This window comes from Lytechinus pictus, chromosome 7 (assembly GCF_037042905.1).
Source record: "Lytechinus pictus isolate F3 Inbred chromosome 7, Lp3.0, whole genome shotgun sequence".
Lineage (NCBI taxonomy): Eukaryota > Metazoa > Echinodermata > Echinoidea > Temnopleuroida > Toxopneustidae > Lytechinus > Lytechinus pictus.
In genome coordinates this window covers 31,623,315-31,637,600 of record NC_087251.1, presented here as the reverse complement: position 1 = coordinate 31,637,600, position 14,286 = coordinate 31,623,315, and the positions used below count along the sequence as shown (strand labels likewise).

General features: G+C 35.5%; 1 long non-coding RNA gene across 1 annotated transcript in view; it reads left to right on the top strand.

The window, feature by feature from the left end:
• Positions 1-14,286, top strand: part of LOC135154630 (uncharacterized) — a 28,505-nt gene that overhangs the window by 7,114 nt on the left and 7,105 nt on the right. Inside the window, exons 2-4 of the long non-coding RNA XR_010294001.1 lie at positions 2,201-2,297; positions 7,469-7,669; positions 12,606-13,064. This is a non-coding gene — a long non-coding RNA (uncharacterized LOC135154630). The remainder of the gene's footprint in view (positions 1-2,200; positions 2,298-7,468; positions 7,670-12,605; positions 13,065-14,286) is intronic.

Genomic DNA, 14,286 nt, shown 5'->3' with positions numbered 1-14,286 from the left:
ATATATATGACATGATATTTGCTATGATGTAAAAATCGATAATTAGAATTTCATTTAAAAAAGCAATTTTTCTTTCTGGCTCGCTTCGCTCGCTGGCGACTTTTTACAAATCTGCCCACATTTGCTATGGTGTGCCTCTCAAGAGGTTCCGGGGCTCGGCCCCGGACCCCACCCATAAAGCACTGTTGTATGGATGAGTTTGGACTATGGCCCCAAAAGGTCTACAACCAAAAAAAAAGGAGGAATGAAAGTAAAGCAAAGCAAAAGGTGATTTTTTTTACTATCTCGCTCGCTCGATCGGGACTTACATTTAGCTATTTCTTGCCACAAGCGCCATACTGGGCCCCCTCAAGCATATAGAGCTTCGCCCTGATGCGCACAATCATAACAAAAATCCTGTTCACCGTGGCGTACAAAAAAAGAGAGAGAAAAGGAAAGAGAGAAGGGTGAAATGTGATATTATCTTCTTAACATTAAATGTCAAAATCTATCGAAAAATTTGATTTTTGCAATAAAAATGTCAAAATTTTTGCCCAATATACCATATCACCCCTCAAATTTTTTGTTGTTGCTTTATGACGCCATTGCCTGTTCCATGATATGACCGGAAATTTTTTTGATCTTGCCCCCCCCCTGGCCACTGACCCCTGTTACGCCCCTGATTTCAATTCCTAATGATTTAATTGCATCAGCAGTTGTATAATCTCGGTGATTCATTTTTGCATTTAAAGTTCTTCTTTTAGGATAATCAGTCAAATTACAGTCACAATTACAACACCAGTAGTCAGCCATAATTACTAAAATAAATTAATGAATCAAATAACAAAATTACCACCAGCAATCAGTTTAACAATTGAATTACCACCAGCACACCTACAATATACGAATACTTTTTTTCAAAAGATGTTTTATGGTTTTTCTCTCAAATCAAATTTCATTAAGGCAGTTTACAAAGTAACAATTGTAAATAATAATTCGAACAAATTTCTTAAACTCATACATTATGCACATCATGAAATAATATTCTAAGACACTGCATCGTACCACTACCAGATGAGTTTAACAAACAAATATCAGAGAAAAAACTTATAAAAGTATATGCGTATATACTTTTATAAGTATAACTTATAAAAGTAAATACAATAATACGATACGATACACTACACGAAGACAAACGATACTAGTTATAATCGCGATATATCGAGACATTCAAGATGGCAACTTGCAAGAAAAACCGTCAGCTCAGGTGAAAATGTCTTCGATGAAAGATTTCTCAATTATCCAGAGGATTTTTTTCAATAACTCCGGTCCAAGGTATGCAATTACTTAAAGGAGAATGAAACTCTTGGAGTACCTTAGCTTTTGTGAAAGCAGAAAAATCAAAGAATAAGATCAACAAAAGTTTGAGTAAAATAGGACTAGCAATAGAAGAGTTACGAGCATTTGAATGTCGAGATCACTAATGCTATGGAGATCCTCCCATTGGCAATGCGACCAAGATCTATGATGTCACAGATGAACAACTCTCCCCTTTTGGACACTGAAAATATACCCCAGAACATCTCTTTTTGCTCATTCTAATCATATGACAAACGATTCATCAATGATATAATGTTGTGGAACCTCTGCACTTGTCCTCTCATAAAGAGAACACCTCACCTTGTGATAGACTCTATAAAAGTGAGAATATAAAGTGAAATAAGTACTAAAGTAATGAGGGAGTTGTACGTGTGTGACATCACAGATCTTGGTCGCAATGCCAAAGAGGGGATCTACATGGCATTAGTGATCTCAATATTCAAATGCTCATAACTTTCTTATTATTCATTCAATCTTCCTCAAACTTTCAACAATATGTTTCTTTTATTTTTTTCTTTGATATGGATTCAGCTGGTTTCAAAGGTTTCATTCTCCTTTAAGTTATTTATATTTCCCTGATAATGGAAACCATGAAACTGTAAATTTCGCTTAAAAACAGTTTTAAATCGCGACCTATAAAACGTTAGTTCACTTATACGTTGGCTGTACGTACGGCCTCCAAGCTCTTCAGTCTATGTATTGGTGAGTGGAGCCAACGTAGTTCAGCGGAACAACCAAAATACAGAGACTGAAGCTTTTGGTCTAAGGAAAAGTTAGACCGGAATAACCGTCGTTTCTAGGGATTTATTTAACAATTTCTGACATTTTACTATCATCCTAGGACGCTAATGCAGTTTCGCAACGGCCGAATACCAGCATACCTCATCACCAATACTTGTTCCCAAATGTCTTGACAAGTCTCTCAGTCACATTTCGAGGTAAATATACCCACCTCTTTTCCAAATATTGCGATCGGGATTGATCTCGATGTCGTTCGAATCCTCAGACATCACTTCGCGGATCGCTTGGATTCGCCGTGTGCCGTAATGTTGATATGAACTGAAGTTAGCAACCAAATCATGCGAACATGTGGCAAACAAACTGCCAGCATGCTGCAGGCGAATCTTTTGGTCGCATAACTTCAAGTTCAGTCCATATCAACATTACGGCGCACGGCGAATCTTAGCTGTTTTTAGAGGCGCACGGCAAATCTTAGCTGTTTTTAGAGGCAGCACTGGTGCTATAAATGAAAATGTGTAATGCAGGCAAGACTGCCAGAGGTATTCCACTCGTTTTCCTTTTTGTCTCGCCTGCATAGTAGAGGAAGACAAAAGGCATCACTTTTCTGATGGCCGCATGCCCGCATCGTCAACAGTAAAATCTTATCAACAAGGTTGAAAGTTTTTGATTTTCATCATAACTTAGAAAGTATATAGACCTACATGTAGTTCATGAAACTTGGATATAAGGGTAATCAAGTATCCCTGACCATATTTCATGAGTTTCGATTCATATGATAAAGGTCAAAGGTCATATAAGTTCAATGAAATTTACCATGTTTGACTTGGGGTACATTGTATTAATATTGTATAAAGAAAAAAACATTGGAAACTTCACCAAGGTTAAGTTTTTGAAATACCAGTATGATAACATTGAAATTATATGGACCTATTTCATTTAGCTTGAACATTAGGGTACACAAGCAGTCCCAAGTATCACTGATCATTTTTTGCAAGTTTCAGGTCACATGATCAAGATCATCAGGGTAATTTGTTTTTTGTAAATTTCTATTTCAGTAGTTTTCAAAGACAGCACAGCTGATAATATGTTGAATCGCAGGCGAGACTGCCATATGCGTTTCACTTGTTTCTCCTCTTTCAATTATTAACAAATGGGAGATTCATTGCACATGGCAAGAACATCTGTTACCATCAGTTTGCGCATTTTTGCGCAAATCCTTAAATTATCAATAACTTGGCACCAGGACAAACAAAGTAGGGTTGATCAAAAGATTTGAAAGTGATATTGACCTGGAACTTATTACTCGTGGTAATTGTTGGCATAATTTTGGAGATAAAGATACATTAGGTGCAAGGTCATTTGACAATTCATTCATTATTTCTGACAATGAATTTCTAACATTGGGCAATTCATTTCAAACTTGCCTTTAATTATTTGTGTTATATTACCCATATGAAATGGTATGGCACACATGTATTAGCAGAGGCGTCGATCCTGGGGGGGCAGGGGGGGCGATCGCCCCACCAATGAAAATATTAGGGGGGCAAACATATCATTTTGCCCCCCCAATAATTCCGGATATGCATTAAAAAAAAACAAGATTGTAATGTTCAGCAAGCGAGATTGAGATACACAACTCGTTCTTTAATTAAAATCGTGCTCAAAATGTCCGCTTTTCAGATTGGAATATAAAAATTTTCAGCTCGCGCTTCGCGCTCGCATCATTTCTGTAGCAAAAACCCATACTTTTCATGATTAAATTGGTGAATGTAAATGTCCCATTTTCAGTTCTAAGCCTCAAAAGAACTGCTTCAATTTGCAATCATCTTTTCTTGGATATATAGCTTGTTCTTTATCAAAAACGTCCAGTAAACTGTCATTTTCAGCTCGCGCTTCGCGCTCGCATCTATTCTCTTTTAGATACAAATCTTAATCATTGGTACCAAAAATGCTTAGAATATCAAGTTTTCAGCTCAGAATATAAAGAAATTTGAGCTCACTCTCGGCACTCGTACTATCTGTGTAGTGAGATACGTGTCTGTGTCTCATGAGTCATACATATATATAGATATATACATATATATATATATATACATATATATATATATATATATATATATATGTGTGTGTGTGTGTGTGTGTGTGTGTGTGTATATATAATATATATATATATATATATATGTATGTGTGTGTGTGTGTGTGTGTGTGTGTGGGTGGGTGGGTGTTTTGTACGATCAAGCGACTTTGGAACGTTAATGATTTCGCCCCCCCCAATCTGAAAAATGGATCGACGCCCCTGTGTATTAGTATCAAAATAGTTTGCTCTGTCCACTAGGAAGTATAATTTTCTGAAAGGAAATTTTCAGGAAGGAAATTTTTCAGGAGGACATTAAGGGATGGTCCAGGCTGGAGATATTTATATCTCAATGAATAGAGTAAAATTCACAAAACAAAATGCTGAAAATATGATAAAAATCGGATAACAAATAACAAAGTTATTGAATTTTAAAGATTTGCATTATTCTGGTGAAACAGTTCTAGGCATGTCGTTATGAATATTCATTAGGTGGGCTGATGATGTTATATCCCCACTTGTTCTTTTGTATTTTATTATATGAAATTAGTTTTATTCAAAATGTTTCTACCAAGAACTAAAACAATTGGATTGACAACTGATTAAAGTGCATTAGTTATTCATTGCCGCAACTTATTTCATCATAATGGAGACACAACATTTACACATGTATGTATGAAAAAATGAAACATTTATGATTTCATGTAATAACATAAGAAAAGGGAAAGTGGGGATGTGACATAATCAGCCCACCTAATGAATATTCATGACGATGTGCATTTGACTGATTTCACAAAATATTGATAAACTTTAAAATTCAATAACTTCGTTATTTGTTATCTGATTTTGATGAAATTTTCAGCATTTTTCTCTGTGAAGTTTACTCTATTTATTTAGATATAAATATTTTCAGCCCAGACCATCCCTTTAAAATGGCCTAAAAAGTGCAGTAGGGTATTAAAAGGGCTAAAATGTTTGTGAGAAAAAAAAAATGATTGACTTTTGACACCCCTCCCCCCCAAAAAAAACGTTGGTGATTTGAATTTTGACATTATAAAAGCAACATTAAAGCAATGGGACTTAATTTTATTTTATAAGATTTTGAATAATCATAAATACTTATCTCAGATTTACCCTGAATATGATACAAGGATGTCAAAAGATTTGTGTAGTCTCATAGACCATATATTCTTTGTTTTGACATAGTTGCAATTCATGGTAATACTCCTGACCATTCCCATTGTTTCATATATGGAAAACAACAAATCACTATAAATAATGCACCTCTGACCATAACGTATAGAAAATAATTTGATCCAAGTGCATTTATTGATGAATTAAAATCACAACCCGGGCAACTTGTCTCTGATAAAGACGTTTATGATGACGCTGTTAAGGTATGGGAGAATCTCTTTACCAAAGTTATCAACAAACATATGACAATCTGTGAAAAACTTGTCAAAAACGAATCCTCCTCCTGGATGTGACCTGGGGTGGTGTTATGAAAATTGTCTTAACTTTTCTTGTAAGTCAGCAAGATAACAGAGCACTTAAATTGGTATTCTGGAAAATTGTCTTATTTCTGTAAGGACGTCCCTTATTTAATCTCCGACACTCCCAATATTTAATCATTAACCAATCATTAAACTTGTTATATGCTTAGGTCAACCAATAGAAGCGTCTCTTCTGAAAAATAATGAAGCGCATTGTTGATATGAGGCGTAATCTCCTTTGCGCCCCAGACACTTATGCTTGTGCGCTTCTGTGCTAAAAATACATGTGGCTCTTCTCAAAGACATATTTTCTCTGAAAAGATTCATCGTCTCAAACACCAATTTTTTATTGCTGAAAAGTCTACCAATCCATTGTTATAATGTCTTTGGAATGTCTCCTTTGGAAAACATGATGTTCTTGCGGGATGCAGCAAGAAATGATTATTGCTAATGGACAAATATCGCATGCAACAATAAGTTACAATAGCCCCCTACCTCTTGTAAATTTTCTTTTATTTTGCAAGGAAGTTAACACAGAACGCAAAGATAAGAGAATTCTCAGAATACCTTTTATCTCGATATGTTACCTTGCGCAAAGGGATATTTATGCTCCGTTTTTAACTTTACACATAATTCTAGCTCTGACATCATATATGCGCTCAGCGAAAGTTACAAGAAAAGATACAAGAATTTTCGGAATACGGATTTTATTGTAACTCTAAAGATACAAGAATATTTCTCTTAAGACAATTTTCAGAATATGGCCCCTGAAATTGTAAAGTTTATAAAATGACAGTTCAATATATCATCTTGAGTGAAACAATGGAATCCAAAAGAAAATTTCTGGAGAGGAAGTACAGTGAACTGTGGAACAGATATGAAATTGCATAATTTGGTCTACTCTCAAGTAAAATAAGGAAACAATCCTTTATAAAATGGATAAACTATTGCTGACAGATACACAGAATGATGTGCGGAGTATTCTTTAATCAGTAATGCCAGAAGATGTGTCGAAATCCAATGATTTAACAATCAAAGATAAACCTAAAGCTAATATTTTGCAAACATTGGTTCTAAATCTAGCTGGGAATATATACCAACAGTTCCCCATATGCTTCCGAAACAATGGGTCTGAAAATGGGCAAGATATGTTGAAATTAGAAATTATTATTATTGCACATTTTTTAAATAAATAAAATGCGGTGCCTTCCCACATTATATTGCAATCAGATAACGTATCATTTAATTATCAGTCAGTGAGAATATATTCAGATAACGTAAGATCATTTAATTATCAGTTGGTGAGAATATATTGAGGCAATGTTAATTTAAATCTACTCATAATTATTAGCTCTAAAGAGAGGGTGATCTGACACCCTTTTTGACTAGGAAAGCGTGAGAATATGTATTTTCTCAAATGTTGAAGTGAAATTGAAAGATGACGTTTTTCAATTCCATCTTTGGTTATGTTTAGGTTTGCTAATGAAGGGAAAATTACACTTGTACACCTGTACAGATTATAAATTTTGCACCGAGCAAACAACATATGTCCAAATTTGAATAGAATTACATTGTATACATGTAATGTATATACCGGTATACGTTTCCGTTACTTAGTGTGCAGAAGAGAAATGTTTGCATATTCTTTTCTTATGATATTTTAATACCCGTCTCCCTTCCCTTCTACATGTAACTCCCTCACTCTCCATCTCTGTTTTTTTACTTCGTCCCCTTTCCTCTCCTCTCTCTCCCTCTCTCTCACTCTCACCGTCTCTCCCCCTCAACCTGTGTGCACCGTAAGATTTCACTGTGTGTGTCAACCAATATGCGTGGAGTGTTAATTTAGTTACAGCCTGAGGTCCCCATCACTTGAACTGCGCTAGCTTGGTACTATGATATCAATGCAAGACACTATGCCGCCTGAACAGCAGGAGCACTACTGGCCGAGGAGGAAACCACACAGCTCAAGGAATAGAAATATATTTTTTTCCTGACATTCTCAGTGAGTGTTAATGTAATTGTATTGTTTGAAGTGAAATATTGGCTTTTGAATGCAATTTACATGTATATGCGAATGATGTATGATCGAGAGCCTTTTGCTCCCGTTTGCTAAGTCTGAAAGATGGATTGCACAGTTGGTGTCATATTTAATTGTAATATTTAATGGATTTCTATTGAGGTGTTGACTGGATATGATGGAAGACCATCACTCAAAGATATTGGCGATAATTTTCAGATCTACATGTATATGTTTTGGACTGATTAAATTGGAAACATTTGTATTTTGTCAGTAGTGGCGTTGTAAACAGAATTAGAATATTAATGACCAATGACATCATTGTGTGTTGGAATGAGAATATGAACCAAATTAATTTGGTAGAAAGCATGAAATTGCTGAGAAAGGACAAAATATTGAGCGTGGCATTCCAGCCAGGTGTGACGATGGTGTTATCTAGCACCTGTTCTTGGGTCAGGTTGGGCTGGGACGAGTGCTGTTTTGTGATGATTTTGACACTGCCAGTGCAAGTTAGATACATCACCTCTATCTATATTGGTTGGAAGAGTCGTTGATGTAATATTGATTGATTGATGTTGGAGTGAAGAATAACAAGCAATCGGTAATTGGTAATGCATTGGATTAATTTTGTTTTACTTGATACTACCTCATACATGTAATTCCTTGTTTATACCACCACCAAACAAAGTTTGGTGGGGTGTATAATGTAGAAATTGGCAAGTGGTCTGGCGGAGTGGCGGTTGGTCGGTCCATTGCAAACTACTTCATGAGTTTTTAACCAAATTTCATGAAATTTGGAACGCACATTGGTCTAGGGGGAAAAGATGTGCAATACATTTTTTTTGCTTGTGTCTGAAATTGGTTTGCCATGGTAACTGTATATTATGGCAAAAAATAGGTAAAAATCTTGCGGTTCGAACTACTTCCTTAGTTTTTAACCAATTCTCATTAAGTATGGCCACACATTTGTCTTGAGGTAAAGATGCACAAGACACATTTTGTGTGTGTGTCTTAAATCATGTTACCATTGTAACAACATATGGTAAAAATAAGGTAAACACATTGGGATCCAAACTACTTCATCAGTTGTCAACCTATTCTCATCAAATGTTGCTAACACTTATGTGCTTTTCACATTGCATTTCCTTAACCCCATACTATCCCTAACCCCGGACTATCCTTAACCCCATACTTTCTTTTTTTGGATTCACACTGTCTTTCTTAACCCCATACTATCTGCTTAGCCGGGGTTAATGCCTTAACCCCGGACTATCCCACAGCTCATGAATATTGATGATTTTACCATACAGAGCGTGATTAACGTGAAATTTCGACTTCTGTGATTGGCTATTGCTTAGCCCCACTTTTCCTTAGCCCAGTTTCGTTTAACACTGCATCTCTTAGCACCGCAATTGTGGTGCTAGCACCACAATAAGCCGGCTAACCCTGCTTTTTTGCAGGGCCAGATAGTACCGTACTATTTACCGTGCTAGCCCACTTTGCTAAAACGTAGTGTGAAAACGAAGTGGGCTAAGCTTAACCCCTTGAAATTGGTGGGGCTAAGGCCCCCCCTTAGCCCCACCATTTCCTGGGGTTAAGGGAGAAAGGTACAGTGTGAAAAGCATAATAGTCTAGGATTTTGAAGATGATTTTGAGAGTATAAGTCCCTGTTGCATAAAATTTGCAAATTTTCATGATCAAGTATTTGCAAATAGATTGAATGAAATTTCAGGTCTCTATTCAAAGGTCATTTGAGGTCAATAAATTGTTCTTTTTGTAAAAACTACTGTATTTTCTGGTAAATGAACCACATCTTTTTTCCCTCTTAAACTTGAAAAATCAGGTGCGGTTTCTTCAAAGAAAAATTCAGTTGCCATCAGTAATATGACTCATTTCTTCCTCGTTGAAAATTTAGGAACAATCAAGAAACAATTATTTGTTGGTTACTAAAAACAGAGAGTATATTTTGCAAAGTTTTGATTAAAAATGTTCTTTATAACGTTTCTTTTTACATTATCAGCAAAATAACTATTAAGATTATGGTTTTTTTAAGGGTTTTTTCGTGATGAAAACTTGGTTTTTACAGCTAAAAATGCTTTACTGTATGCATGTAATCACAGTCAATCATGATCGTAATCGGTTAAAAAAAAGCAATGAATGAAGTCCTGTATTCAATTTATTCAATTTGGACACACCATGCACTACCGTGCACAAACATCTTGGAGTTTGACTTCTGTTATGCTTTGTGTTGGGTAAACCCAAATGTGGGTTGTGTTGCATATCATTTCATCTAGCTACTCCTATTTAGCAGCAGATCAATACCTGAAAAAAATGTAAAAATTTGGTGCCTAACCTTGACACAGGCCCAAATTTGTCACACGCTTTTGTTTGGTCCTCATGGTCGTTATTTCGAAAGTATCACAATTTTTATCTCTTTATTTTTTGTTTTCATCTTTCACTTTACTATAACCTGTACCTTGACCATGACATCACAAATGTAGATAATGTAATATATATCCATGCTTTCCATTCTATGTCAACAGGAATAAATGTTAAACTGAATTTTTAGTGTAATATCTTCTCTGACAATAAAGATCTATTGATGAAAACCAGGTTATTTTTTCTTCTGAATTTTAGAAGATAATTTGTATTATCGTGTAAACTGTCTCAACCATCAGATTTTCTGTGCCATCTTTTCAAAACAGAACATAGTCATGGAATAAACTCGATGTTATTTGTACGATGATCTAAATTCTTATTATAAAAAAAAAACAAGGCAAGCACAAGACGCTCATCTCCTCATTTGAGATTGTTTTGGACATTATCTATTTCCTCCTTGACGCCATCGTACATTCCGCAAGTTCCAGGGCTGTGCAGCCTGTTTACATGTGTCTAGCAGCATCTCACGTCAGCTGTTGTACGCAGGCTGAATATAAATGAAGGGAGGGTGGGGGAAGGGAGGTTGAAGCAGAGAAGGATGATTAAATCGCCTGTGTCATGAGTTCTCATTGTCCATGAATAATGGAAGAGAGTTGCAAAGTAATGCTCTTGGGTATGAATCCAAATCTAGTAGTACGGTGTTTCATGTCAAATATGAAAATACAGGGAGAACTCCTATACTGCTGAGTTTATATCATTTGCCGCTGATTAACTTGCATGAAAACGAGAGTGATGTCTGAATTCATTACATCCGTGAAGGGGCCATTCCAGGTAACTCATGTTACAAGTAATGGGTGTATTCTCAGACTTGTTAAGGCTGTTATCTCTCATGTAACAGCTAAGTATAAAAGAAGAAAGGTATCTACTAAGAAATAGACCTAATTAACATAGAGAAATCATAAAAGAAGTCATATCTTTAGTTAGAAATGTAAAATAATTTTCGTATAATAACAAGAATTTTTAATAATGGTAAAGTATTAAAAGTCAAAGGTTAAAGGACAAGTCCACCCCTACAAAAAGTTGATTTGAATAAAAAGAAAAAAATCCAACAAGCATAACACTGAAAGTTTCATCAAAATCAGATGTAAAATAAGAAAGTTAAGACATTTTAAAGTTTTGCTGAATTTCACAAAACAGTTATATGCACATCCTGGTCAGAATGCAAATAAGGAGACTGATAACGCCATCCACTCACTATTTCTTTTGTATTTCATTATATGAAATATGAAATATTCTAATTTATTCATTGTCAAGTGAAACAAAGATTAATTCATCTCTGAACTTGTGGAATTAGCATTGTTTTAATACTACATGTATATGGTTCAGTCAGGTTGATCCTTATTGTCAAATCTGTAAAAAAATTAAATATTGTATAATTCAAACAATAAAAAACAAAAGAAATAGTGAGGGACATCATCAACTGTCTCATTTGCATGCTTCTAAGTTGTGCATATAACTGTTTTGTGAAAAATAAGCGAAAATTTAAAGTGTCATAATTTTCTTATTTTACATCCGATTTTGATGAAATTTGTCTATACTATTTTTAAGCTAGTACTAGTTTGATTTTTCTCTATTTATTCAAATCAACTTTTTTCTGGGGTGGACTTGACCTTTGAATATTCTACATCTCCCCATGAACTGATGATGTAAGAAAAATGTGAAGCCCAAAATATAACCTCTATTTGAGATACAGCACTGGGGCTGTTTACAAAAATGTAAAAATGACCATATGATTATGATTTTCTTGTATATGGTAAGCCCTCCCCCACACACACTTTCAAAATCATTCCATGGCCTCTGCAGCTAAAAGAAAGAAAAAATTCTAATTTTTCTCCTTAAGCACAACAGTGTACCAAACTACCCAATCCATCTTTCTCTTCTGTTTTGAGTGGGCTAGCCCTGCTGCTCTGTATACTTAACTGGGTGGGCGGTCTTACAGGTATTGTGTGGACTGAAGCCACCGACCGCCATCTTTGGACCATCAGCGCAGCAAACAATGTCATACGTGTTTGCCTGTGGAGTAGCTAGCATATAAACCTCGTCAATTTGACAAGCCGATAATATACCCCCTCTCCTGTCTATAGTATCTGATGCTCAGATTCTTGATTTACTCTTTTATTTTGGATTTACTCTTTTATTTTATCCATAGTTTTCTCTTTCAGTGAGCTGGCCCTTAATGTTAATAAGTTTCTTCTCATTTGTTTGAAAATATCTTTACATGTACATTTCTTATTTTTGTTTGTAAAATTTGTGTATTTTGTTATTATGCCTCCTGTTAATGATTTAGCCACCCTACTGAAAAGAAGACTAATGAATAAAATAATTAAATACTTCATATCTTTGTTGCTCTGCCTAGTAAACCACTGGCAAGCTGTCGAGAACATCATTTGTTTACAACTTTGAGCATATGCTAGAAAACAGGTCTATGTCATCAACACATGAATCTCATCCATTCTTTTTGGTGTTAAATAATGTTTTTCAGGTGTTAAACAAAGTGTCAAGACCATCAGAATCTAGCCAGGCCAACGGGAGCAAGTGACCTGTTGCACTCAGAAGAGAAAGGGGAATAGCAACATTGCAGGGTTCCAGCAAGATGTGTGTTATCAACCATTGCCAAGTAATCTTTCCTGCCAAATCGTCTCACAGGCGTCGATTACCTCAAGGAAACATAGTGACACATTGTTGCATCACCCTTCTGAATCTTTCCATTCCTCCAACAAGAGAGAAATAGGTCTTTTTGAGAGGCTGAGAGTCTAGCTATTTCCTCTGTCAGTGGTGGAAGTCCTCTTTAAGATTGACTGAAGAGTAAAAAGAGAGAAAAGATGAAAGTTAGAGATTCTTCTAAGGTTCACTATCGTCCTGGCCGTCAGCATGAGTCCACTCCTCCTTCAACACCTGTCAAAGAGTGGGGGGCCAGCTTCAAACACAGGTTCTCCTTTGGGTAAGTCTTACATATTCCATCGTTTGTCAAAAGGGCCATTCTTGGTCACGTGTGTGACCAAAATTATGACAAAACTTGACTTTAATTAGTTATAATCTAAACTGTTAGAGGTTTATAACTAATTTTGATGATTTTGAAAGTGTAATTTCATTTTGAAATTCACAGTAATTTCAAAATTAATTTTTTTTTCTTCAAAATCATGCTTCTGTGTGAAGTCGCATGTAACCCACTCCTATTGACCTCTGACCTTGAAACTGCATACATTGGAGACAGCAAAAAATATTTCCAAACGATAGCTGACTAAAATAACCTTTGAATTACTAAATCTATCTAAAAAAATTTAGATTGATAACTAGTTAAATTCAAGATTTGTCATAATTTCTGTCACACACATGACCAAGAATGGCCCAAAATATAAATGCTTCTGTATGATTGCATCCTATATTCCATAAAATACATTTTTGTATTAATGCCTCAAGGGCACAATTGCCTTATTTTCATTCATTTTCAATTATTCTTCTTTACTTTTTGTTTGTTTGCTTACACTAAATCCCATTCATTTAAAACATACACTTTTTATGCTACAATATTAGGCTTCTTCCACATATTCAAGCCATTTCCACAACCATCTATTCTCCATCACTATACCAGTCCAAGCAATTTTCTTTTGGTGTAAAACATGACTTGTTGTGCTTTGTTTCCATATTTCATGAACCCTTTTTTTTTTAGAGGATCAAGTATTAGTAATTTTGTGATAAATATTTCAGGTTATTGGATCCAGGTAAAAAATTTGATGAAATTGATATTTCATCCTATTTTCAAATACCATCTATGTTTTCATGCCCAGGTGGTTGCCGGAGGCATGTTCAGCGGTGTTCAGTTTGTGTGTCCCATATTTGTTCTTGCTTTATGTAAATAACCACTTTACAAATGGACTTCAAACTTGGTTCATAGACTCCGTTCTCATTACACTTTCTGACACTATTTTACTGGAAAGCGTTCAGGAAACCAGTCTGGAAGATCGCTTTGGTAGCGTTCCCATTTGATCACCCGAAATTGGTTTTCAAAATCACTTCACGTAAAGCAATCTTGTTGCTATGGGAACGTTCTCAGTGGTGTGACACATTTCGCGTGAAATTCGGAACCGCAGCGTAGGCATTCTACACACAGTGTGTGGAGAAGCGCGCTCAAAATGTGCAAAGATCGCTTTCCGAAGAATGGT